The sequence below is a fragment of the Emydura macquarii genome, unplaced genomic scaffold (assembly GCF_026122565.2).
Source record: "Emydura macquarii macquarii isolate MOO-44397 ecotype Brisbane River unplaced genomic scaffold, CSIRO-AGI_Emac_v2 contig_1644, whole genome shotgun sequence".
In the NCBI taxonomy this organism is placed as follows: domain Eukaryota; kingdom Metazoa; phylum Chordata; order Testudines; family Chelidae; genus Emydura; species Emydura macquarii.
The window spans coordinates 12,670,908-12,695,256 of NW_027131781.1; the positions used below are offsets into that span (position 1 = coordinate 12,670,908).

At 41.4% G+C, this 24,349-nt stretch overlaps 1 protein-coding gene across 1 annotated transcript in view; it reads left to right on the forward strand.

The window, feature by feature from the left end:
* AGBL1 (AGBL carboxypeptidase 1) overlaps nt 1-24,349 on the forward strand; it is a 338,276-nt gene that overhangs the window by 155,216 nt on the left and 158,711 nt on the right. The window lies entirely within an intron of this gene.

Here is a 24,349-nt window from a genome sequence, read left to right on the forward strand (position 1 = left end):
TGTATTTTCCCTGGGACTTTTTGCAGTTGGTAGAATGAAGATAAATTTTAACTGGGAGGATTGCATATAGTTAAAGGTCGAAATAAAGGTAGAAAAACATAGTTGACTAACTCTGGATATATATCATATTATAATAGTCCTCCCAGAGAAGCCAAAGCTTCTTCTGTCCATCTAGACCAGTAACATGTCTCAGATATTGGCCAATACCCGCCTCATAGGCTGATATGACACCAGTTTTCCTTACAGTACTGTACTTCACTGGGCAACACTATTCCATTTTGACTAGGGTGGCAGTGAGAAAGAAAGAATTTCTTTTTTACCCATCTTTTGAAATCGTTTTTTGCCCTGAGATGTGAGAATCCTTACAATTTTGTCATAGATAATATAATTATATTTGCTACATTTATTAATACAAAAATTAATATTTTTAAAAATACTTAGCGTTTTACACTGAATAACACAATGATAACAATGGTATCTTCTGGCCTTAAAATCTCTGACTTAATATGTCCTGAAACTGCAAATTCTGTAGACTAATGATTTTATCCATTAAAAATAATATTTCCTTGTGTCTTTTCTAAGTTAGATGCATTTTCATTTCAGTGTGTACCCTCTTGTTTCTGTACTATGGGAATGAATAAATAGGATCCCAGCTGGTTTTCTGAGTAACACTCTGTGAAATATCTCTACATGTTTCAGTTTGAATGGCAATTTGGTCAAAGAAGCCATCTTGGTGTAAAGCCAAATTCTGCTTTCAGTTCCACCCCTATAAATCCAAAGTCAGTGGAGTTACTCTGCATTTATACTGGTGTAACTGAGAGCGAATCTGGTCTTTAATGTGTAAATTGCTGTGTTTTTCTTACTTTACTCTTCCATCCTAAGAAGAAACATTCAGCTTCATCTATCAGCCAATCAGAACTTGCCAGTATAACATCTGGCTTAAGCAGCTGCCAGCAGAGGAAACATACTTTGCATTCCCTCAAGCAAGTCACAAACCTGTGTAATTGACAGACTGTAATTGCAGGAAAGCACTAGGAACTGTAAGAGAAAGAGAGAGAGAAAAAGACACAAACATACAAAGTAGATAGATAAATAGCTAGAGAGATGGAATCTGAGAACAGCTGGACATCCAAGCAGCAAACACAACAGGAGCAGTTCCAAAAATCTCCGAGGAGACACTTCCAAGTACAATGGAAAAATAAAACAAAATAAAATATAATATAAAAAACTTCAAGCCACTCACTTTTCTGAATGTGATTAGGTCAAACTGAATCTTCTTTGGTCAACAGAAAAAGGTTTTGCATGAAAAATTTCGCCCAGCTTTATCTCAGTTACTCTGCAGCAAATCCACTTTAACTGCACTGATACCTTCAGTGGTGTTGCCCAGATTTACTCCATTGTGAGCGAGATCAGAGTTTGGCTCTTCTCATTTAGAAGCTTGATATATTTGAAAGTATCCACCAGCATGAAACTCTCACTTTAAGGAAAGCAAGAGTTATGTTGGAACATAAGAATGTAAGAATTACCATACTAGATCAAATTTGTGGTCCACACAATGCAGCATTCTGTCTCTGAGTATTCCTATGCTGCAGTTACTGGGTGAGTTTACAGCTGAAGCAGGCATATTTGAGCTAGCTTTAATCAAGCTAGCTTGGGTCTTGGAGGAGTGAGCCAGTGGGAGCACATGCTTATGTGCATGCTAGAACCGTGAGTAATCACCAGAGTTCTGAGTTGGCTTGTGCCGTTCACACTGCGACAGCTTTACTGCTCCAGGATCTGAGCTAACTAGCTCAGAAATGTCTTCTTGAGCTGCGATCACACCCTGTGATTACAGCATAAACATAACCTCTAACAGTGACCAGCACCAGATGCTTCAGAGGCAGGTGCAAGAAACCCGTAGTAGGCAGATGTGAGATAACCTGCTCTCCTCAAAGGTATCATCCTAATTCCTAATAGTGAGAGATTAGTTTAAACCTTGAATCATGGAGATTTTATATCCCTTCCAAATATTCTTGTTTTGTATCCAGTTGACTCAGTGGTCTGTCTCAAAACCTAGTGTTTAGGAGGTTAATAATCGCACCGCATGTGATTATATAAATTCTGTTTGTTGATTTCATCGGAGCAAGGCCTGTTCACCTGACTGAGCTGAGCCATGACAGAGCAGATCCTCGCTAAGCAATTTCACATCATTTCAGTAGTCACAAAATTTGTGTGTTACCAGTATTTAGTAAATATTAATGACTGTAGTTACTGCATTTCTGTTAAGCAGCAGCTGGGAGCTGATGGCGGACTAGCTACGACTTGCCACAGCCAGTGCTAGAGTGGCCTATATGTACAAAAAATGACATAATGTCCAGCCCTAGGTTTTTCATTGCAGCTTGGATTTTGCAGCTGTGGAGTCACACTTTAAGTAATATATTCAGTGCCACAATTCCACAAGGAAGCATTTCACACCAACACAACTGCTCCCGGAGCTGGAGAAATAAATAATTAAAGCAATCCTTCCAGACGTCATTTCACCTTCCCATGCAACCCTGGCAACAACCATCATGAGAAGAAGTGGGTGGTTTTTGCCATCTCTAGCTTGTAGGGTGACCAGATGTCCCGATTTTATAGGGACAGTCCCGATATTTGGGACTTTTTCTTATATAGGTGCCTATTACCTCCCACTTCCATCCCGATTTTTCACACTTGCTGTCTGGCCACCCTACTGGCTTGGGTCTGCGTGCTAAGGAACAGACATAAACATTCTTCATGGCAGAAGCCTTTGATAGTCAGGAAGTAATCCTTTCCCTCCCTGTTTATGGCGTTGCAAAGTTGACTTAGTGAATTACTCTGAGAGCTTTATACCTTCTTCCGTGGCAGTGGGTATTGGTCATTGTAGGATCTTGATACATCTGTGGCCTGAAACTCTCTGGAAAATCCTGAGATCATTTGAATTGGCTTCCTTAGACACATTCCTCTTCATTTTAGACAGACTGGGCTTATGGTTAAGGCATGAAACTGAGCATCTGTTCATGCTTCTGCCACATACTCAGTCAAGTCATTAAACTCTCTTTCTTACTTTCCCCATCTGTAAAATGAGGATAATAATCCTTGTCTACATTGCAGGAGCACTGCAGGACTTAATTCATTAATACTAAAGCTGGTCAAAATGTTTATATAAAATATTTTTAAGACAAAGAATGGTTTTTCATCCAAATTGAGATTTCCTTGGGAAATGATGATTTTCAACAATTTTTGAGGGTTTTAGTTGCAAAAAAATGAACCGCAGAAATGTTTTATTCAGTTTTTTGGCAATCAAAACCAGAAATTTCAGCCTTTTGAGCAAAAAATTTCAGTTAAGCCAAAATGTTTGCCAGACTGGTAAATTTTTTTTCAGTGTTTGGTTGCCAAAAACAAAAGAAAAAATTGGAAAATCTTCAGTTTCCTATGGGAAAAAATAATCTTTTTTCATTTATGTTCAATTTTTTTTTTTTGCAGGGGGAGCAGGAAAAAGACTGGTTTCCAACAGCTCAGTTAATACTCAGGGCTACAAGGGTGGCAGGTTCCAGAAATGGGCAAAGTGTTATTCTTGAGTTGAAGTTGTTGGGCAACAAATGACTTCTAACTTCTTTATAATTATTCCTTATAGAGAAGGGAAGGTATTAAGCTAAGCAAGAAGATACATTGATGAACTCAATGGAAAATGTGACCATGAATTCATACTGCCCATATTGGGGAAGAAGAGAAGCAAGGAGAGCTTTGAACTCAGATTTATCCCTTACTAAAGCTGGACAAAATAATTCAGATGAATACTCTACTCAGTCCATGATTTTTAGTGTCTAGCAAAGTTATGAATTAAGCTCCTAGGCATGTCTTTTGAAAGTGTTGTGCAAGTTTCCTTTGAGGATGAGGACTGATAGGTCAGATGTGGGGGAGTGATCAATTTGTGAAAAGTGAAAGGTGATGTGGTTTTTCTGTCTTTTATCATTTTCCTGTGTGAGTTCATTGGAGAACGTAGTGATTGTCTGGTTTCACCCACATAGTTGTTATTGGGACATCTATTGCACTGGATGAGGTACATCACATGTTGTGATAGGCATGTGTAGGACCATGAATCTTGAAAGTTGTGTTGTGGGGGTGCTGATCACTGTAGCAGTGGAGATATGTCTGCAGGTTTTTCACCTGTTTTTCTGGCAGAGTCAAAAAAAAAAATCAGTCCCTTACCTCTCCCTCACCTCTCTGTGTCTTCCCACATTTAGGTAAAGCAATGAGTTTGTGATCATGGAATTGGTGAAGAAGATGGAAAAGGGTGAGCCAGACAGGAAGGTTGCCTTAAAACTTACTGCTTTTCAAAAACTACTAAAACATTTTAAAGACATTTTATGTTCATGCACGTGCTCACAGAGCAATTCCCTTCAGGGACTTTTCACTTCCCATGAAAACTTCATGAAACAGCTAATTGTCCATCAAAGTGTGTGAAAATTAGAACTTTCTCATGTTTTGATGTGATTATTGATTTTTGTTCAACCAAAGTTTAGAATTTCTTAATTCAGAATATTGATAATTTTTGGCTTTTTACTTGAAAACAGGACCGCTCTGAGTCAGAAAAGACCTAGTACAATGACAAAATTGTACTAATTTCAAGAGGATGTGGCTTTATTTATTTTCTTGGCAGGAAATTAGATCATTTCCAGGAATTTGCAATGAAATGAAATATCCTTCAGCTGGGAGGATTTAAAATTTATTTATGAATATTTTGGATAAGGCTGGTTGAAATCCTTTGGTCTTCATTGTGACGCCTTTATTCAGAATTACTCAGAATTACTGTTCAGAATTATTCACGTGAGCTGTCTTATTGATTTTATTTAGATTACTTTAATGAGCGGGAGCCCAGCTATATGATTTAAAATTGTACAGTTGGGTTCTTAATAGAGTTGGGCAAAAAAAATTCAACAAATAGGGGGTTTTTTTAGTCGAAAAATGCATTTTTCAGGTCTCTGAAACTATTCATGATTTTGGGTTAAGTTCACTGCTTAGCTTCAGCCAAAAAGAACTGGAAAAAAATGGAAGAAGTTGAAAGATTTTATTTTCCCTTGTTTGCTTTGACTTTTCATTTGGAAACAGTGTTTCAAATTCAAATTTGGTTAATTAAAACAAACATACGCATACACAAAAGGATGAAAAATACCAGACAATGGCCAAATCAAAACAAAAATATCGGAAACAAAATTAATTTGAGTCAACTTGAAACATTTTGGCCAATTCGAAATGGAACATTTTTGAGTTTTTGAGCCAATACATTTTTTTAAAATGGTTTTGGTTTGAATCTAAAAAAAATCAGATTTTTTTTTTTTTTGATTTTTCAATTCAGTCCCTGATCTGAAAAATCCATTATTTGCTCAGTTACAATCCTTAATTTCTCTGAAGTCTCTGGGGAACAAGTTACCTGGAAGGGCACAGAATCCTGATGAAATGCAAAAGGAGGAAGCCTTCTGCGCTGTGGTAGGAGATGTCCCAGGTACTCATCTACCTTGCCTTTTAAGTTTTGTTGTAATTCCAAGCAGGCAACAGAGTCATTTCTGGGGAGCTGTTGTTTCATATGGCAACAGGGATATTTGCCTGAGCCATGAGAGCTTCACTTTTCCATATCTTCCCTACTTGTCATTCTGAGTTTTCTGGAGACACTACAGATATAGCTCTCTTGAAAGTAACACAATGAGGTAGCATCCATTGCCTTTTTTCATCATCAGCAGCATGAAGACTGCCTTCTCTTCAGACACTCGACTTTCTGAAAGCATCCTTGCTGTGGCGAGTGCAGAGCTTTACACAGCATCTCCTGTGAGCTTTGTGGCACAACATCCCATGCCCATGGCTCTGTTTTCAGCATTTTATTACTGTTCTTTATTCATCAAGTGTTATGTGCCTGGTTCGCTAAGAGACACAAATAAGTACATCCCTTGCCGAAGGAGTTTACAGCCCAGAAAGTGTGCTCTAGAGAGGGCCAGATGTGTCATTTGGTCGCTGATCTGAGTAAAGGCAGACAGGGCCAGACAGCTACACTGGAATTCAGCACTCAGGGCCAGATCCTCATATGGTGTGCATTGACGTCAATGGAGCTATGCCAAATTACACCCACTGAAGAGCTGCCCCTCTAAGTGATGAGCCTACTACTGTGGCTAGTCCTTGTGCGGGACTTTCAGGTCGTGGTGGAGAGGCTGTGTGTGCACTCCTCCGCTTCTCCTGCACCCGTAAGGGATCATGACAATTTGGAACTGTGACGGAGTGCTGGAAGCTAGCAGAAGAGCCAGCACTCTGATCACTCTGGCACTAATTAGTTTCCTGGAGGAATGGAATGTAATTAGCTATTCAGGCTGGCAGGCTGGGTAAAGGATTAATTAACCCATCAGCTGAGGACTGATAAAAAGGCACAGGAAAGAAATGGAAGGGGGAGGAGCAGGACTAGCTTGGCTCAGAGTGTGATCTCAAGGAGGGGAGACATCTTCTCTTCTCAGGCCCTGGGAAAAGGGCTGACAATACAAGGGGCACCGTAAATAGTATTGCTGCATGAAACTGTATAAAGGTGTTGGCGGAGGGAACTTAAATAAACCTGCACAGTATGGGTACCTAACTGGTGGAGTCTGACTGTCCTCTGTGGTGCTAGAGGGCAAGAAAGGATCATGCTGTGTTACAGGCCTTTAACTTTCAGCTTTGTTGTACAGTACCAAATAGTTCTTCTGCTTTTGTTTCTTTCTCAAAGGTGTAAGCTAGAGGTCCTGTAGAAGTGGCCAAAAAAGAAGGAAAAAGTTTGTGAAAATTTTCATTGACTTTATTTTCCATACTTCTTTTGAAATTTTGTTTTGATGGAAAATTTCCAGCAAGCTAGAAAGATCCTAGATCCCTCTTGCAGGTGGCATTTGCTTGGCTCTGTTATGTAAGATATTGCCATGAAACTCTTCAAGACCAGTTTGAACCTAAACTTTTTAAGGGAGCAGAGCAGGTCAGTGACTCGTATCTGCAGGATTTTCAAACTCTTTGTTCTTGAGATTCTATGCAGATCACAGATTTTTCAAATCTCCTTGAACCTGTCACCACTGATCACAACACATGCACCATCCTTTCTCTTCTGATACACGTCTCCTGAATTATATATCTTTCAAATCTGAAAAACCTTTAGTTCATGGGCTGTGCTTCTGCCCTTTGGAACTCTGCCAGTTTCTCTCCACAATTCAGGTCCCCTGGTTCACTTTAAGACAGCATAAAGATGAGAGCCAAAATATTCATACCTTGGTGCATAGAGTTTGGTTCCTAAGTCCCTTTTTAAGCAGTTGGATAAGAATGGTCTGATTGTCAAAGATTCTGACCACCTGAAGCTCTCATTAAACTTCAGTGGGAGCTGCTGGGTAACTCAGTACTTTGAAAAACAGGCCACTTATTTAAGTATTTAAATATCTTCAGGTACCTGGTTTGTAAATTTGTGCCAATAGTTGTGCAAAACCAGCTGACTTTTGCTCAGACAGGCCTTTGTGAACCATTTTCTTATTTTTGTTTCCATTTGCATGAGATCACATTGCCATAGTTCTGTTTTGAATTTTGCAAACACAAAATCCAAAGCATGACTGCCAAAATCACCGAGTTTGGGCTGGTTTCCAGGAGAAGCCATTCAGTACCACTGAGGTTCAAGTGGTTCCTACTAGGAACCATAAATCTCTGCCTAGCCTGTGAATCTCAGCCCTGGTTTCACTTAGTACATTGGCACAAGCTTTCTCAATACTCAGTTGAGGTTTGTGCTAAGGCTCTGAATTCCTTGGGGGGGTACAAGTTTCAGGTTTGCAATGATTTTGCCTGTTCATGAAATTTTATTTATCACTAATGTTTTGCAGAGCTCTGCATACCCATCAGTTTTCTCTAGCAGATACTTTGTTTTAATAAATGTGTATTGAATGCTTCATTTAACTTTACTGTTGTGAAGCGCCCAGAGACGCTGTGCTTGGATGAGCAGTTATGTAAGTGCAATTTGTTGTCATATTTTAGCATCAGAATTAGCATTCAGCCAAAGTCTGGAGGCTCACAGTTGCATGTGTGGGGGGAAAGCAAACAAATAAAAGAGAACTTAGTGCATCCTCAAGCATTACTCAAACCTTTCGCCGTATCCCCACCTGTTAAGTCTACTCACTTGCAGATAGTCTCCTGAATGACCTTCCAGCAGCTCCCAGACGACTCCCGGTGTCTCTGTTCTGACAACACTCTGAAAGCTTTGGGCCATGCTAGTCGATGGCCTATTAGTTCAATTTCCTTCAAGTTACAGAATGCAGAACTGCTGTCTCTTTACTTCTTTGATTAATTAAATATATTTTAAATGAATGCACTGGTGAAAGGTGCCCCTTTGGCGGCCATGGAAATCAAAGTCTTCCAATTCTCCACATGATGGGTACAGCTCTGGCAGTATGTGAGCATCACATGCACAGACATGAATCCACCATAGCTAGCATGGCTTTCCTCAGACATGGGGCTCAGCACCCAGGGCTCTCAGGGGAGTTTAGTCTCCATGGTCCACTGAGGCCTTGACCTCTCTGCTAATATTGCCAACAAAGGAGTGATGAAGGGATTTATGTGTGTAATATTAGTATCCTGTTCAAATTAGTATCTGTACTTACACTGTCAACTCCTTTGTCATCTACCATTTAATGGCTATCAGATAAGGTTGACTTTTAGTCACTACCCAGACAGGAAACTAGAGGTGAAAGGACCTCTATCCCATCACCTAAGTCATCCGACCTCTTAACAGTTCTCTTTGAATAGCATGGGAAGTAACATATTTTAGTAGGGTGCACCCTATTGAAGTGTGAAATATTATCTATGGGTAGGGTGTCTGCACAGAATCTACCATATACTAGCAAAGGGATCACATGGGAAGCAGTATGTAATTGAATGGAAAATACATACATCCCTGATTTTCTCTCTGTTAGGCAGCTGTAACTTCTGTTGATGTCTTGTAGAGTAGAATTGTCCCATAGATTTTTCTGTTTTCTGGATCAAAGGTATGTTACACCCAGGCCTGGTTCTGGGATATTGCTCTTCTCTCACAGAAGAGAGTCTGTTGGGAAAAAAAGAAAAATATTTTTTCAGGAGGTCATGGTTATTCAGTGGAATTCACCCATGCCGAGGTGGAAATCCCCTGCTGGACCGAAGCAATATGAACGAACCAGGATTGCTAGGTAGGATTACTAGTCATGTTTTACTCAGTAAACTGACAGAAAGTATCATTTCTCTGTAGTGAGAGAGTATTTGTCACTCAAAGAGACTGTGTATGTCATGTGAATTTAACAAACAGGGTTTGCTTTGGTAAAATCACTGCAATCTGGGAATGGGAATTTCCAGTGGCACTATAGATATTAGCAATAAGCTAATCATCATTATATTAATTTCACATAATGGGGGATGGAAAACCCCATTCCCAGCCTAGAGTAAAACTTGGTTCTTCTGCTCTCTTTAGGCAGCCTCGCTGCCGGCCTTGCAGGGGAAGAGAGCTGTCAAATGATGCACTTCATTGTTCCATGCTATTTTGTAAGCTACCACTCAGCATGTTTCAGTTAATGCTGCCCTGTCAGAGCTATTATTTACTTACAGGAGTAGTGTACTGTGTCTTCTCATATGTCAGCCGGTGGCTAATTCCTCTATAAATCACATCACAGTCCCGCATACATCTCATTGGGAAGAACTTAGTCCTTCTTTGAGCTCTAGCACTAAGATGGATAACTGACCAGCAAAAATACAACCACCAAACCAAACCACTGCATGCCTATTCCTGTTTTGAGAAGGTAGAAGGCATTGGATTTTACTTATGGACATTGACATAAAAAGATTAATTGTATGTGCCTAGTCAGCATTGCAAGGGGATAACATTATCTATCTATCTATATATCTAATCATTGATTATTTTTAACAAAAACCAAAAAACTAGGCATGGCTTGGCAGAGCAGAGCCATGCATCTCCATAACAAGGCTGGGGCAACTAAAAGTGCTCTAACTGACGTAATTCTGGAATGCCACCATTTTGATTATTATGGAGGTATGATTGGAAGAGACTCATCCTCATTGCTTCTTTTTGCTGAGGAAGAGCACCAAGGAGATGGGAAAGGAGAAAGGGACAATAGCTTGCCAACACCAGGAAAGTAAAGATCCTAGCATGCAAAGTTCCAGAGCAGTATCTGTTTCCCGAGGTTTCTCAGAACCCAAAGCAGTGGTAACTTAACTGTTGCATTCCAGGTGGTGACAGGAATAAATCAATGAGAACACAGCACTTCCATTTTATAAATAATTGATACAAAGAAGTGCTTTCATTTAAAACTACTATTTATTAGACTTTAAGCGCACACACTCATATGCAATAGGTTTAGAACATCCCAGATATAGTTACCCACAGTCTGAGATGGTTTTCAGTGATCATGAGCCGGGCTTCCAGAGGCCCTCTTTCCATCCAGCTGATGGGGAGTTTAGATGTCAGTTCCCTCCCCGAAGAAAAGCTCCCTCAGATTGCTCCAAGATATTTACTTTTACCTAATCTTTTATAGCTAATAAGACACATAACTTATAGTGACTCCTAGTGGGTCAGCATAATAACCTCTACTGGGTCACCAATTCTCCTAATTTCAACAAACTACTCATTATCTCAAAACGTTCCTAGTATTTTCTAGCCATAACAACAATATGTCAGGGCACCTAGAACCAACATCGCTATTCACTTACTCTCTTCCATAACTTTCTGTCCCATCCTCCCATTCTGATTAGCAAACAGCAATTATGCAACTGTCTGACCTTGCCTCACAAAGGGGTAAGATTATTCCTCGCTATGTGGTATTTGGTTTTTAGATGGCAGTGGTTGAACATACCAAATGGCTGACTGCAATATTGTCATGTTCTGGGGTACACGCAGGAATGTCAAATTCTGAGGTAGCATATATGGCCTGCAATTTAATAATGAAGCCCTGGGCTGGGCAAAGGTTGACTCTCTTTTTCTGTTAGTTCATTTCTGCTCTGCTACCTAAACCAGTGTGGTTGCCAACAAAAGGTTCAAGAACAGGGTATGAACTTGATGACATGGAGTGGACTACTGATAAAGTTGTCATAATGCATGACGGAGCTTAGCCAATTGACAAGGGGGACTTTAGCCTCTCCTACTTCTGTCTCCTCCTCATTCCTGGTCTCTCTCTGTTCCCCTATTTTCAGTCCCAGTTCACTGCCTTGCTCTTTTAGTGGGATAACATCTCTTGTCACCCATTGACACTTTCAGTCAGGTTGCAGTGCAAAACCATGGGACACCTATTGAGAACTGCAGGTTCCTGAGCTAAGCTCTCCTATTGAATGGTGATATGCTTAGCCTCTACTGGATCCTGGAAATTAGAAATAGGACAGAAACATGCTAGGTCATGTCTAGTCCATCCCAGGAGAGGCCCATGAAGGATAATATATGCCCCATATATATTCATAATATTCCCCAGTGTTGTATTCTGTGCAGTGTCTTACCCATCACTGTTAAACAAAGGACAAGTTCTGACTGGTGTTGACCAAAGGATACGCTGGGATATTCTGGCCCTGTGGTTTAGTTGTAGCACATCCTTAGAGAGCTGAGACTGAACTTTGTGGTTCCCAGTAGCTGCTCAGAGAGCTTTGTTTTCCTTCCAGTCACCTGTGAAACTCCGAAGGAGGATCAATAATCAGGTACTCCAGAGGGAGCCATACCTCTGGGGCTTCTTGGCAGGTTTGAGATTTTTGTTGGAGTGAAACAAGGAGATCCCAATGGAGCCATCATCACATCCTCTTTTTTTTTTTTTTTTTTAACATGACTTTAAAGTGTAGCCCTATCCCTTTGATTTCCTTTATACTTTTGCTTGTTCACCTTTGATGGAAGGCTTTGTCCTTCTTTGTTATTTTTTGTGGACTAGGATTTAAATCAGGGGACAGAGAATCACAATCCTTAGGATTTATCTACACACAGAAATTAAACTGGTTTAACCAACAGGTTTTTAAATCAACTCAGTTAAATTGGTACAACCCTATATATGGACAGTTTACTTTAAGCCCATTAGAAATCATTTGAATATAAATGGATACAAACCATGTATAAACCAATGTAAGAATATTCACACAGGAGTTTGCACAGGTTTAAGTACATCTGTTTAAAAACACAATCTGAGTTAAATCTGTGCAACTCTGTGCATCCAGTCCTTAGATTTTGTTCCTAATTCTATGACTGACTGCCTTCTGCAACCTTGGATGTGTTATTTCATTTCTCATTACCACCATATATAAAACTAGGATTTGCTTGCCTGTCTTCGATGAGGGTTAGAAAGATGAAGTGGATGAGGTAATATCTTTTATTGGACAGAGAAGTTTTCAAATCCACAAAGAAGAGGTATGTGTGGCTCGAAAACTTCTCTTTCTCACCAACAGAAGTTTGCCCAATAAAGATATTACCTCAGCCACATTGTCTCTCTAATATCCTGGGACCAACACTGCTACAGCTATGCTGCATATTTCACGAGGGTTATAAGTACAGCTGGTTGGAACATGTTTTGTTTTATTTTCATGGGAAATTTAAACTTTTCAGTGAAAAATTGAAAACTAAAAACTTTCAGCCAAAAACTTGGTTTAAACCCAAAAATTTCTGTTCAGAAATGCCACCATAATGCCTCAAGGGAGTTATAGTTTGGGTGCCTCGTGCCCCCATTCTCCTCTGTGGGCCGGGCTCCCAAACCAGACTACATCTCTGATTATGCACCACAATCTTCTCTCCTGCTGAGCCATAACTGTAGGAGTCCCTGACTGTGGAGCATCACAGTAGATGTAGCCCGGCCAGGGACTCAGGTCACAGAGAAAATGGGAGCACGAAGCACCCTAACTACAACTCCCATGATACACCATGGCAGCATTTTCAAATCAATTTTGTTTTTGTTTTTGTTTTTCAGGTGATGAAATTTTGTGGGGGAGGGAGTTGGTCAAAAACCAAAAATTAGTTTGGCTTTCAGGTGTTTGGTTTTCAATTAAAAGTCAGAAATTTCTGTGGAAAGCAGACACTTTTTATGAAAAAAAATGTTTTCTCACAAATCTAATTTTCTGTCAAAAAGCAGTTTTCATTGAACATTTTGTTGTATGGCTTTTTCAGTCATGATAGAATAAGTATTTGCAACCCTGACAGGAGAGGCAATAGGGAAGTACATGTACAGTTGTTATCATTGGATTTTTGTGTATAGCAGTTCAGCTTCATGGGAAGTACAAGAGATGCATGTATGGAGCTTGATTCATCATTATCTTACACCTTGTATTCTCATTTTCAACCATGACAAGTGAGTGCTCAGTGGTTTTAACACCTTGCCACTTGGATTTGGTAATGATTTGCAAACTCTTTGTCCAAGGTGCTGGGCCATGATGAATGAATCAGCCCTACAGTGTTTAATGCTCAAGGCTGTTGTCCATCATAGACTGAAATAAATGTGAGTGTGATGGACAAAACTTTTGACAACATTTGTGTGGGACTATGATGTAACATTACCAGTTTGTATTAATATGGTTAACTCGCCTTTTTAGCTGATCATCTGTACTGTTGCCTCATTTGATTATGACCTTGCTAAAATTAGCTGGGGGTGAAACAGATCTCATTCTGTGTCCCTAACTGGTTTGTAACAAAAATGTGACTTAATGAAATGTGCCCATCAAGACAAAAGGAGGGTTCGTAATAGAGGGAGCCAAACAAGGATAGAGATACCATTACATGTACCAAACTGAAGGAGTACAGACTCTGCATCATTTATCTTAAGAAGAAAGGATTGTCCATTGTGACAAAATCAGTCAGATGTAGAAGGTGAAGCACTGAAGGCTCATTAAGTTAATTAGTGGCAGTGCTCAGCTGTAGGGAGGCAAGTGGAAGCTGGCAGAGTGATGCTTTAGAAGAGCATTTGCCCAAGAGGAAGCATTACACATCGTGAATTCATTAGCATGTGCTGAAAGGGTAAAATCACGCTGCCGCTGCCGCCCTAAGTGGGAAGGAGACCTTCAATGGCATCATTAAACGGTCGGCAGCCAGATGGCACAAGTGTCATTCAGGAAAATAAGTTCAGCTTTGTGCATGTGTTGTGCAATACTGATGAGCAGGGAGCACTGAAAATCTTCATCTGAAATGCCTAGTAGTAAACCAGTATGGCACCAGGAGGTCAGCCTCAGAACCAGCTGAGAAGCAGCAGCCATTCTGCGCTCTATGGGAATCCCTTAGCTGTCCTTTGCAAGTAAGAGAAACTGGAGTTTCCCCTGAGAATATTGATGTTTGCCAGCAGAGGAACTAGAGGATACCAAGGACTGTCAAGACATTACCTTGACTTTCCAGCCTTTGGTTTCATCACCTGCTTCCTTAGTGTTAGTCCTACTCCCTAAAATATTATGAAAATCAGCATGGTTGCTGATCATTATAAAAGCATGCCTGACAGCAGGGTATCCTGCAAGTCCATTTGAGGGACATTGCAGAGCTGTAGGTGGGGCTCCCAGGAGTGGAACAATTGGGGTAACTGCTAATGAGGACTGAGATGCATTAGTGCACTTGTTGGGAGAGTAGGAGATTTGGAAGAATGGGGGTGCTACAGGTAAGGATTGAGGTGCATTGGTTAGAACAGCGAAGGGTTCAAAGCAATAAAATAGAAAAAGGTGGTGTGGGCAGGTTGGAGGTGTATTAGCTTAGCTTAGCTGTGTGGGGGAATCTTGCACAGTGGCTGCCCGCATTAGGAGTGCCATGAGCCGTCACCTTTATGAGCACTGAAATTCACTGATTTTCCCAAGAAAATGCAATGCTGAAAACAAAAAGGAACAAGAACATGCCTCACCTTCCCAAAGACTCCTTAGTTTGTTGCATTCCATAAGTGAAGGTTACCAAACTTTCTAACTCCTACTCTCATTTGACACTAATTGGACATCAGACTATGTGCTGTCATGTTAGCCCTGACAAAGCCAATCCAAACTGAAGACGTGATGGGAGGCATACTCTGTGAGGACCCAGCTTGCCTCCAGAATAACCTGTGTACTTTCCCCAGCTAGGATAACAATGGGAAGGGCTGTCACTCCTGGAGCTTTATGGTACTACTGAACACTGGACCAGGTCAGGAAGATGTCCTCTTTCCACCCCCATGTGTCTATTAGGTTCATTAAAGGGGGTGAGAAAGAGGAGTTAGGTCTCTCCCTGAGACATCTTGTATTGGCCACTGTGAGAAACAGAATTCCGGACTTGTTATGATCCATTGGTCTGTTGCAATATGGTGACTCCCATGTTCCACTTCTCCTTATGTCTTGTGAGCACGTCTATTTTGACAGCTATGTCTTCCAGGCAGTACTCTGAGCCCACACTGTGCTGGTTGTTTGTCCTGGGTGAGAAGTGAGTCATTCTTGCAGAATAATTGTTAGCTGCCTCTCTATTATCCGCCGTGACACCTCACAACACACCTCCATCTGTCTCTGCAGTGCACTTCCCCACTGCTTTAATAATGCTGGAATGACTTACCAACTGGCTTCTTTTTGCCATGATTACGTGTCGACATTTTATTATTCATGTTCCTTAGAGTCAGAAGGAAAGTGAATCGTTGCTGGTGAATTGCTAGCTGCAATAATGCTGAACAGAAGGGATTCATTCAGCGGTGTCTGCAGTTGTGCCCTGTGGCTTTTCACCTGTGTTTCATTTCATACAAGTGATAATCTAATGCATTGATATCCCTTAGCAAAGTGAGAGCATCTCCGTCTCTACTTGGACTAGCTGAGAGAGGGATCACCCCATTGCTCCCTCCAGGGAACCCCCCTCACTAGCCCAGGTGCAACATTGATGGGTTCCATAAGGGGCTGTAACCAGTCCATGTACTTGGCTGGAAGGATTTTTTTCCCCTGTGGAAAGAAATGGTGCAGTATAATAGAGTGACGGCTGAGAGCATGGCAGGAACACTCAGATCAAGCTGTCATTGACTTTGATCAGAAAGGTTCACTCCTCACATACATTGGACACAGGAACCTCGAAGCACATCCAATCAGTTGTCACCCCATTATGGACCTTCCAAAACACACTCAAATACCTAACAACTGCACACCATGCTGTACGTCAGTTAAATTAGCTCAGCACTAAATTAGTTTCAATATAAAAATTCATTTTTTTTCATCATGATTCTGTGCATTAAAGGCACAAAGATCGAGGTGAATTGTACAGTTAGTTACCTTCCTTGCTCCATGTGAGTGCTCACATGCACATACGGTAGCCCTCCGATGGTATGTCTGCGCTGCAGTTAGACACCCACAGATGGCCCAGGCCAGCTGATGGGTGTTCATTGGGTTCGGGCTGTGGGGCTGTTTCATTGCAGTGTAGACATTCTGTCTCAGGCTGCAGCCCAAGCTCTGAGCCAGCTGCTGGTTTTTAATTGCGGTGTAGACATAGTCCCAGAGGCTGGAAGGATGTGGCATTCCCACCCTGCTTCTAACTCAGCATAAACACATGAGATCTGGGCCAAACTCAGTCCCTGGCTGGTATTTGTCTTTATTGTTAACAGCAAAAATAAAACTCCATGTAATCTTCTTCCTGAGCATGGGTGTTCTTAGGGTTTTTCCTCCATCCTCAGTTTCCTCTGCGTCAGCGAGATCCTTTTGTATTTCTAGATTGGAGTTAATGGGATCCACCCACTTGGGATGCCTGGTTGTCAACAGAATAGCTCTGCATTTCTGTGCAGGGCCATAGCACCTGACCACCTCTCACAGTCAAGTCAAATAATGCAGGCTGAGCTTTGAGTGCCAGCCATCCTGAAATGTGAGGATTTGTCCTGGTTTTCTCATCTTGATCCCAATTCTAGTCTTGCAGGATAACGAAAGAGCTCTGAAATTATTTGGGGAGGTTGCACTGTGATGATGTTCTGGTGATAGGTAATGGCATCTCATTGCAACACCATGACACAGCATCGTTGCAATGACACAGCATCATGAAGGGGATGCACAAATATTGAGACAGTTGAGCTGGTCCTGGTGTGGAGACTTAAAGGGAAGACTGGGAATTAAAACGAGAAAATGCGTGTCCTAACATCTCCCTCAAGATCATGAACAATAGCCTTATTGGAGACGCTCTTTCCTCCAATTTCTTGGGAACTGTCTCACTGGAAACACAACATGAAAATCTGTCAAGCCAAAATGATGGGTTCCTATTTTCCCGGTTCTGAGCATTCAGAGCAACTGCACCGAACCACCATAATGCAGGTTCTCTTTCCTTCTTCCTTCTTGGCTGTAGTTATTTGCCCCATGCTGCTCAAAGGCATCCCGATGTTTATGTGCGTCTACTTCCTTTTATAGATATTCTTACCCGGCATCAGCACTGCCTTCTGTTATTAGGATGTGCGGTGAATGGTGGTGATGCTGCTCTCTAAATAGCAAACACAATGCATCCCTTTAGATTTTATAGCTCACTGTGCCTCCGGTGCTGTTATTATCGGTCCTGACATCATTCACTCGACATGCATGGCCCTGTCTTTCCGTTTATCTGTAACGGACAGGAGATTTTGAGTAATTTTATCTTCAAACCTCAACAACATTTTCTCTTTAAAAAAGTGACTTGTTTCTTTTTCTCTCTCTCTCTCCCTCTCTCTCTTTCTCTCCATTTCTTGTTCTCTCACCCATGTAATCTCTTTCACTTTTTGTTTACCCCCTCTATGTCTCTTTCCTTCATGTGTCTGTTTGTATCTCTCTCTGTCTGATTTTTTTTCTTTTCCTTTCTTCCTTTCTATTTACCTCTCTCTTTCTCCATTTCCATTTCTTTCTCTGTCTCTCCCTTTCGATCTATAAGCTTGATCCAAAGGCCCATAGCATCCAAAGACTTCCATTGACTTCAGTGTGTTTTGGATTGGAGCCTGTGTATCTATCTGTCTTTCTCACCATCAGCAGTCCTCCCCATATGGTCAGAATGCACTGTAGTTAGAAGCCAAGGTGCTTGATGGCTTTCTAAAAGAGAAAGATGGATTAACTAGTACAACAGACATTAAGTACCTTTGCGTATCTGGTATGTAGAAGAAGGCTTGATGATGCGTTGCTTTCTGTGTTTGCCCATCTGCATGCTATCTGTCCCACCATGGTAGGGCCATGTCAATTTCTAAATGTATTACTGAGAAGGGTCCTCAGAACAAGCTGCTCTTCAGCTCAGCATGAGTACGTTTAGCACCTGTGGCCCTGTTCCTTCCTAATCCCTGGTCTCATTTTTCTGGCTGCCCATCTTGAACATTTCTGGGATGACTAAGGAACAAAAACTGGAGCCCCTGCCCAACAGCTGACCCTGTGACTGGTGTGTGGCGAGCATTGAGAATGATCTTGTTCAGCTCCACCTTTTCCCATCGCATATGCCTCGCATTTACCAAGAAGACGAGAGCTAACTCAGCACCATGTCGGGGCAAAGCACATCTGAGTGAGCAGAAGTGATTGTCTCCTTGGGCAGTTAGGGCTACTGGAAACCTTGTCATGTATCATTGCGCAAATACCTTTGCATTATGACTTATATCCATTCACAGACAATTCCAGAGTAGGAGCAGAGGATCTCTCATCTTCAAATGCCTCTATGTCCTCTGTTGAGTAAGTTCTCACCTGTGCTTTCTCAGGAGTCACACAGATACCCCTACACCTCTTACAGCCTCATAGTACACTGGGGAGGGTGAGGAGTGTTTTTCTTCCTTCACCAGTGGCACAAGCACACCATTATCACAAAGGGGGAGCAAGGGAATAATTGTGCCTCTCTGAAACTGTGTTCTTTCCAAGAGCTCCTTCTGACGGCTATGCACTACTCTGTATCCAAGGGCTCTTTCTAGACCAAACAGATTCCCCAGTGTTTAAATGTAGAAGAGTTATTAATAGAACCTGGATCCAAAGTCAATGCGCAGCATCAGGTTTGCGAACAATAAAAGTGCATTTAATAAGGATTTAATATATGGATAACACATCTGACTGAAGCTCTAACAAATAGCAGAATTATAGATAACCTGTACAAAGACACACACAGCAGAATTTTTTTATTTTTTTTTTTTGCATATTGGAAATCATTCAGAGGCAAAGGCTTTCATTGTTTCCGTTGAGTTTCAGCTTGTCCCAGCCATGGTGGCAAGGAGTCTTGCTAAGGAAGGAAGACACAAAGCACTTACAGCAAATCTAGTAGTTTGAAGATGCAAGGTAATGAACACCTTTGATCTGAGAAGCGAATTTCATTAAATCCTGGCAAACACACAAAAGCCAGTCTTGGCTTCCCAGTCCTTTTATTTGCTATCAGTACTTGAGATCAGCTTAATATTTTACCTTCCCCCTGGGCTGCCGAACATAATGGACAAAACCTTTATCTGCGAATGTCATGGTATCAGGAGAAGGAGAGAAGACAGGAAGAAAATAGGGAACAGTGATGGCATGAAGCACTCAGTGAAGGAAACGGGTTTTAATGGAAAAACGAATCAACATATCATCATTTAATCAAAGCTTTGCAGCAAACCAATGGCGGTGAATATGGACTGACAGGAAGCAGTGCTAATACTTAAAGACAATTTAAATAAGCAAAGATGGTAACGACTGAAAAGAGACTGCACTCCAGTGTCGCACTCCTGCTGCCATGCACTGGTTGGCCATGTGTTATTTTATACACGCACAGCATAACCATCACTCTGTAACTATCTACCATGGAAACACACTCTATTCGCTGAGAACAATTGTATTAAACAAGGGCTTCTGGATTTTTTAAAAAGCTGTTGTACTAAATTTAATGAGCTAATAATAAGTATTCAGCAAGAGGGATGTAAATATGGTGACATCAGATTATCCTGAATGCGGATCTAAGGAGAGCCCTGACTTATATCAGTGCGACACAATTTGTGAGTTGCAATCTCGGTGAGAGAGAAACCTTCACAAGGATATAAGGATGTTCTGAACTAAAATTAATTCACTGCATTAGCTCGGATCTGCATATTGGTACTGAAATATACAAAGTCTGCTCCACTCAATAAAAACAGCTTGAGCAATATATTGCAAGCGTGGCCCTAGACACATTGGGACCAGATTCCGCGGCAAGAGGGCCTAAATTCTGTGGTTTTATGTTACATTCTTTCCTTGGATTTGACAATCTGCTCCCATTGCTAGAACTGGTTGGGAATTTTTGCACAGAAATGTTTTTTTCAATGGAAAAATGTGATTTCCATTAAACTGAAATTTTCTGGATGAAAAAGCATTGATTTTTGCAGAATGTTTTCTCAGTTTTCTTACAGAAAAATTGAAACAAATTATTAGTGTTGTGGTGGTTTGACATTAATCTCTGTACCTGCTTGAGCTGCTGCTGTGCCTCTTGGAAGTCGTAGTTCAATTGTATCATGCCCCCCTTGTTCCTTATGAGCTGTGCTCTGGTTGGTCTTCATCTCCATGATGCAATGTGATCATGGGACTCCCTTCATGCACCATGGTGGAAGGAAGAGACCCTGGCAGCTCAGGGAGACATAGATTAATTTTAACAAAACCTGAAATGAAAGTTTCTTTTTGGGAATATTGAAACATTTTGTTTAGACTGAAAATTTTGAAACAACATATTTCAAAATTTCTAAATTCAATTTCTTTTGGAAACGTTTATTCTGTGAAAAGTACTGCTATTTTGATTTTCATGTTGAATCAGAATGAAAATAAATGTCCAAAATATTGCCATTTTCCATGGGATGGAAATTCTATTTTTAAAATCAGTTCTACCCACTGACTTAAGTGGTGAATGGGAGGACATGCCACCCAAGGAAGAAGACTGGAAAATAAGATCCATGATATACAAATGAGGTGAGGGCCACCCAGTGCAATTGGTAATTTTTGCATGGAGATATCACTCTTTGAGGTAGCCTGGTAGCAATGTATTAAACACCCATAGGGCAAATATGGTTGTTAATCTTAGCAGAGCTGCCACTGTCAGGAAAATGAGAAAGGGTGAGGCTTGGGTTTACCTTATATGAAGGGCCATGAATAAACACTATGCTAGACTGCCAGGTTTTGATCTAGAAGTTTCTCAGCAGCAGTTAACACACCAGCAAATTTGGTTTCCAGGGTGCTCGCTATTGCAAATGTTTTGCCAATTGCAGAATGAGTAGCAAGGGAAATGTGAATTAAAGGGAAAGGGGAATTCAGATGACAAGAATAGCGAAACTGGAATGGATGTTGTGATGTTGCCAGAAACCCCAAGATGGCATCAGAGCCTTGTTTTTCTACATTTTATATATATATGTATGTGTGTATATAAAACATTCTCTGTGGATTCTACTATTTCTACTCCCTCTTTCCTCCTGTCAGACTTCCTGTCAGAACATTGCTTCTGTTCCTCACCAAAGGCTCTGAATAGACTTTAGAGCCTCTTCCCTCCAAGCATCAATTCTCAGGCACTGATGACGCTGAAGGTGTGTGCAACGCAACCAAACTGGTGTAATTTACCAGTGTAAGGTCTTGCCTATGAATGATGAGATCTCATTCATATGTCATTTGTTTCTACATACTGTGTTGTTAGAAGGCCGGAAAATTCAGTGTAGTGGGAGAAATGGCGGAATGCAGTATCTCCTGTCAGATGGAGACGTGTGGCAGAAATTCCATGGGATGTTTAAAATATATACTTTCCAGCACGCTCAAGCTTTAGTTTACTAAGGTGAAAATAGGTGTTCTACAGAAGATGTGGATGATTTGAATATGGTAGGTCCTTACCATGAACTCAGGAGGGCCTAAACTTTTTCAATCCATTACAATTTGCGAATTGCAATCCCAGTTAGAGTGAAGTCTTTGTGTGGAGTGAGGATGCTGGGAACTAAAACAAAGTCACTATAAGGGAGATCACTCAGATCTACATAATTGCACTAAAATATGCAGTCTCCTCCATGCGATCAAACATTTTGTGCAGTGTATTAGCCAATGAAGCAGAACCAGGGAGGAAAGTCTGACTGAGCTAAAGCGAGTCTCTTTGGTCCAAACCCCGAGGTACTTACTTAGGTTTTATTCAGCCCTTATACTGAAGTCAAATTCCCACTAAAGCCAATTGTTTTCTGTAACAGTGATGTATAGCATAAATAACTTCTTGGCATGTTTTTGAGATGGTTGTATTTCTCATGAGTGGGGAAACGTGAAGGGTAACAAGAAAGGTTTCTACAGGTATGTTAGCAACAAGAAGGTGGTCATGGAAAGTGAGCCCCTTACAGAATGGGGGAGGCAACTTAGTGACAGATTATGTGGAGAAAGCTGAAGTACTCAGTGCCTTTTTTGCCTCTGTCTTCACAGAAAAGGTCAGCTTCCAGACTACTGCACTGGGTAGCACAGAATGGGGAGGCAGTGAGCAGCCTGCAGTACTGAAAGAACAGGTTCCAGACTATTTAGAAAGGCTGGACATGCACAAGTCCATGGGGCTGGATGCAATGCATCCAAGGATGCTGAGGAAGTTGGCTGATGTAATTGCAGAGCCATTAGCCATTATCTTTGAAAACTCGTGACGATCGGGAGAGGTCCTGGATGACTGGAAAAAGGCAAATATAGTGCCCATCTTCTAAAAAGGAAAGAAGGAGGAACTGGGGAACTACAGGCAGTCAGCCTCACCTTAGTCCCCAGAAAAATCATGGAGCAGGTCCTCAAGGAATCCATTTTGAGGCACTTAGAAGAGAGGAAGGTGATCAGGAACAGTCAGCATGGATTCACCAAGGAAAGTCATGTCTGACCAACCTGATAGCCTTCTATAATGTGATGACTGGCTCTGTGGATGTGGGGAAAGCAGTGAACATGATTTACTTTGACTTTAGTAAAGCTTTTGATACGGTCTCCCACAGTATTCTTATCAACAAGTTAAAGAAGTATGGGTTGGATGAATGGACTATAAGATGGATAGAAAGCTGGTTAGATCATCAGGCTCAATGGATAGTGATCATCATCTCAATGTCTAGTTGGCAGCCGGTAATAAGCAGAGTGCCCCAGAGGTCAGTGCTGGGGCCGGTTTTGTTTAACATCTGCATTAACGATCTGGAGGATGGGGTAGATTGCACCCTCAGCAAGTTTGCAGATGACGTTAATCTGGGGGGAGTGGTAGATACCCTGGAGGGTAGGGATAGGATACAGAGTGACCTAGAAAAATTGGAGGATTGGGCCAAAAAAAATCTGATGAGGTTCAACAAGGACAAGTGCAGAGTCCTGCACTTAGGATGGAAAAATCCCATGCAGTGCTACATGTTGGGGACCAACTGGCTAGGCAGCAGTTCTGCAGGAAAGGACCTGGGAGTTACAGTGGACAAGAAGCTGATTGTGAGTCAATAGTGTGCCCTTATTGCCAAGAAGGCTAATAGCATATTGGGCTGCATTAGTGGGATCATTGCCAGCAGATTGAGGGAAATGATTATTCCCCTCTATTCGGCACAGTGGAGGTCACATTTGGAATACTGTGTCCGGTTTTGGGCCTCCCACTACAGAAAGGATGTGTACAAATTGGAGAGAGTCCAGCAGAGGGCAACAGAAATGATTAGGAGACTGGAGCACATGATTTATGAGGAGAGGCTGAGGAAACTAGGTTTGTTTAGTCTGCAGAAGAGAAGAGTGAGGGCGGATTTGATAGCAGGCTTTAACTACCTGAAAGGGGGTTCCAGGGAGGATGGAGCTAGGCTGTTCTCAGTGGTAGATGAAAGAACTAGGAGCAATGGTCTCAAGTTGCAGTGGGGGAGGTCTAGGTTGGATACTAGGAAAACCTTTTCACTAGGAAGGTGGAGAAGCACTAGAATGGGTTACCTAGGGAGGTGGTGGAATCTCCATCCACAGAGGTTTTTAAGGTGCATCTTGACAAAGCCCTGGTTGGGATGATTTAGATGGGGTTGGTCCTACTCTGAGCAGGAGGTTGGACTAGATGATCTCCTGAAGTTCCTTCCAACCCTAATCTTCTATGATTCTAAACCACACATGAAATATGCTGCTCATCCCATGCAGGTGCCTATAGACTTTCAACTGGACCTGACTGATTTTCCAGTTCCAATAATAATGACTGATAATTGGGCATCCCTATGTCACACGTTGGCTTTGGAAAGGCCATTCTTTATACCCACACAGACCATGATGGATTCTGTATGTGACACAGACTTCAGCAATATTTTAGCGAGTTTAAAACAAAAAGTATTAGTCCTGTTTAATGTAAGTGCATGTGTAAATCAAAACTGCATTACTTACCTAGAATCCAACTGTGCAGACCCTGGAGGGAAAGGACATTAATAATTAATACATTGCAGAATCTCTCAAATAAGCTTCTGTGGAGTTTTAGTTCATACAAGCCTGTTTCTAAATTCTCAACATATATCTATGAATTAGC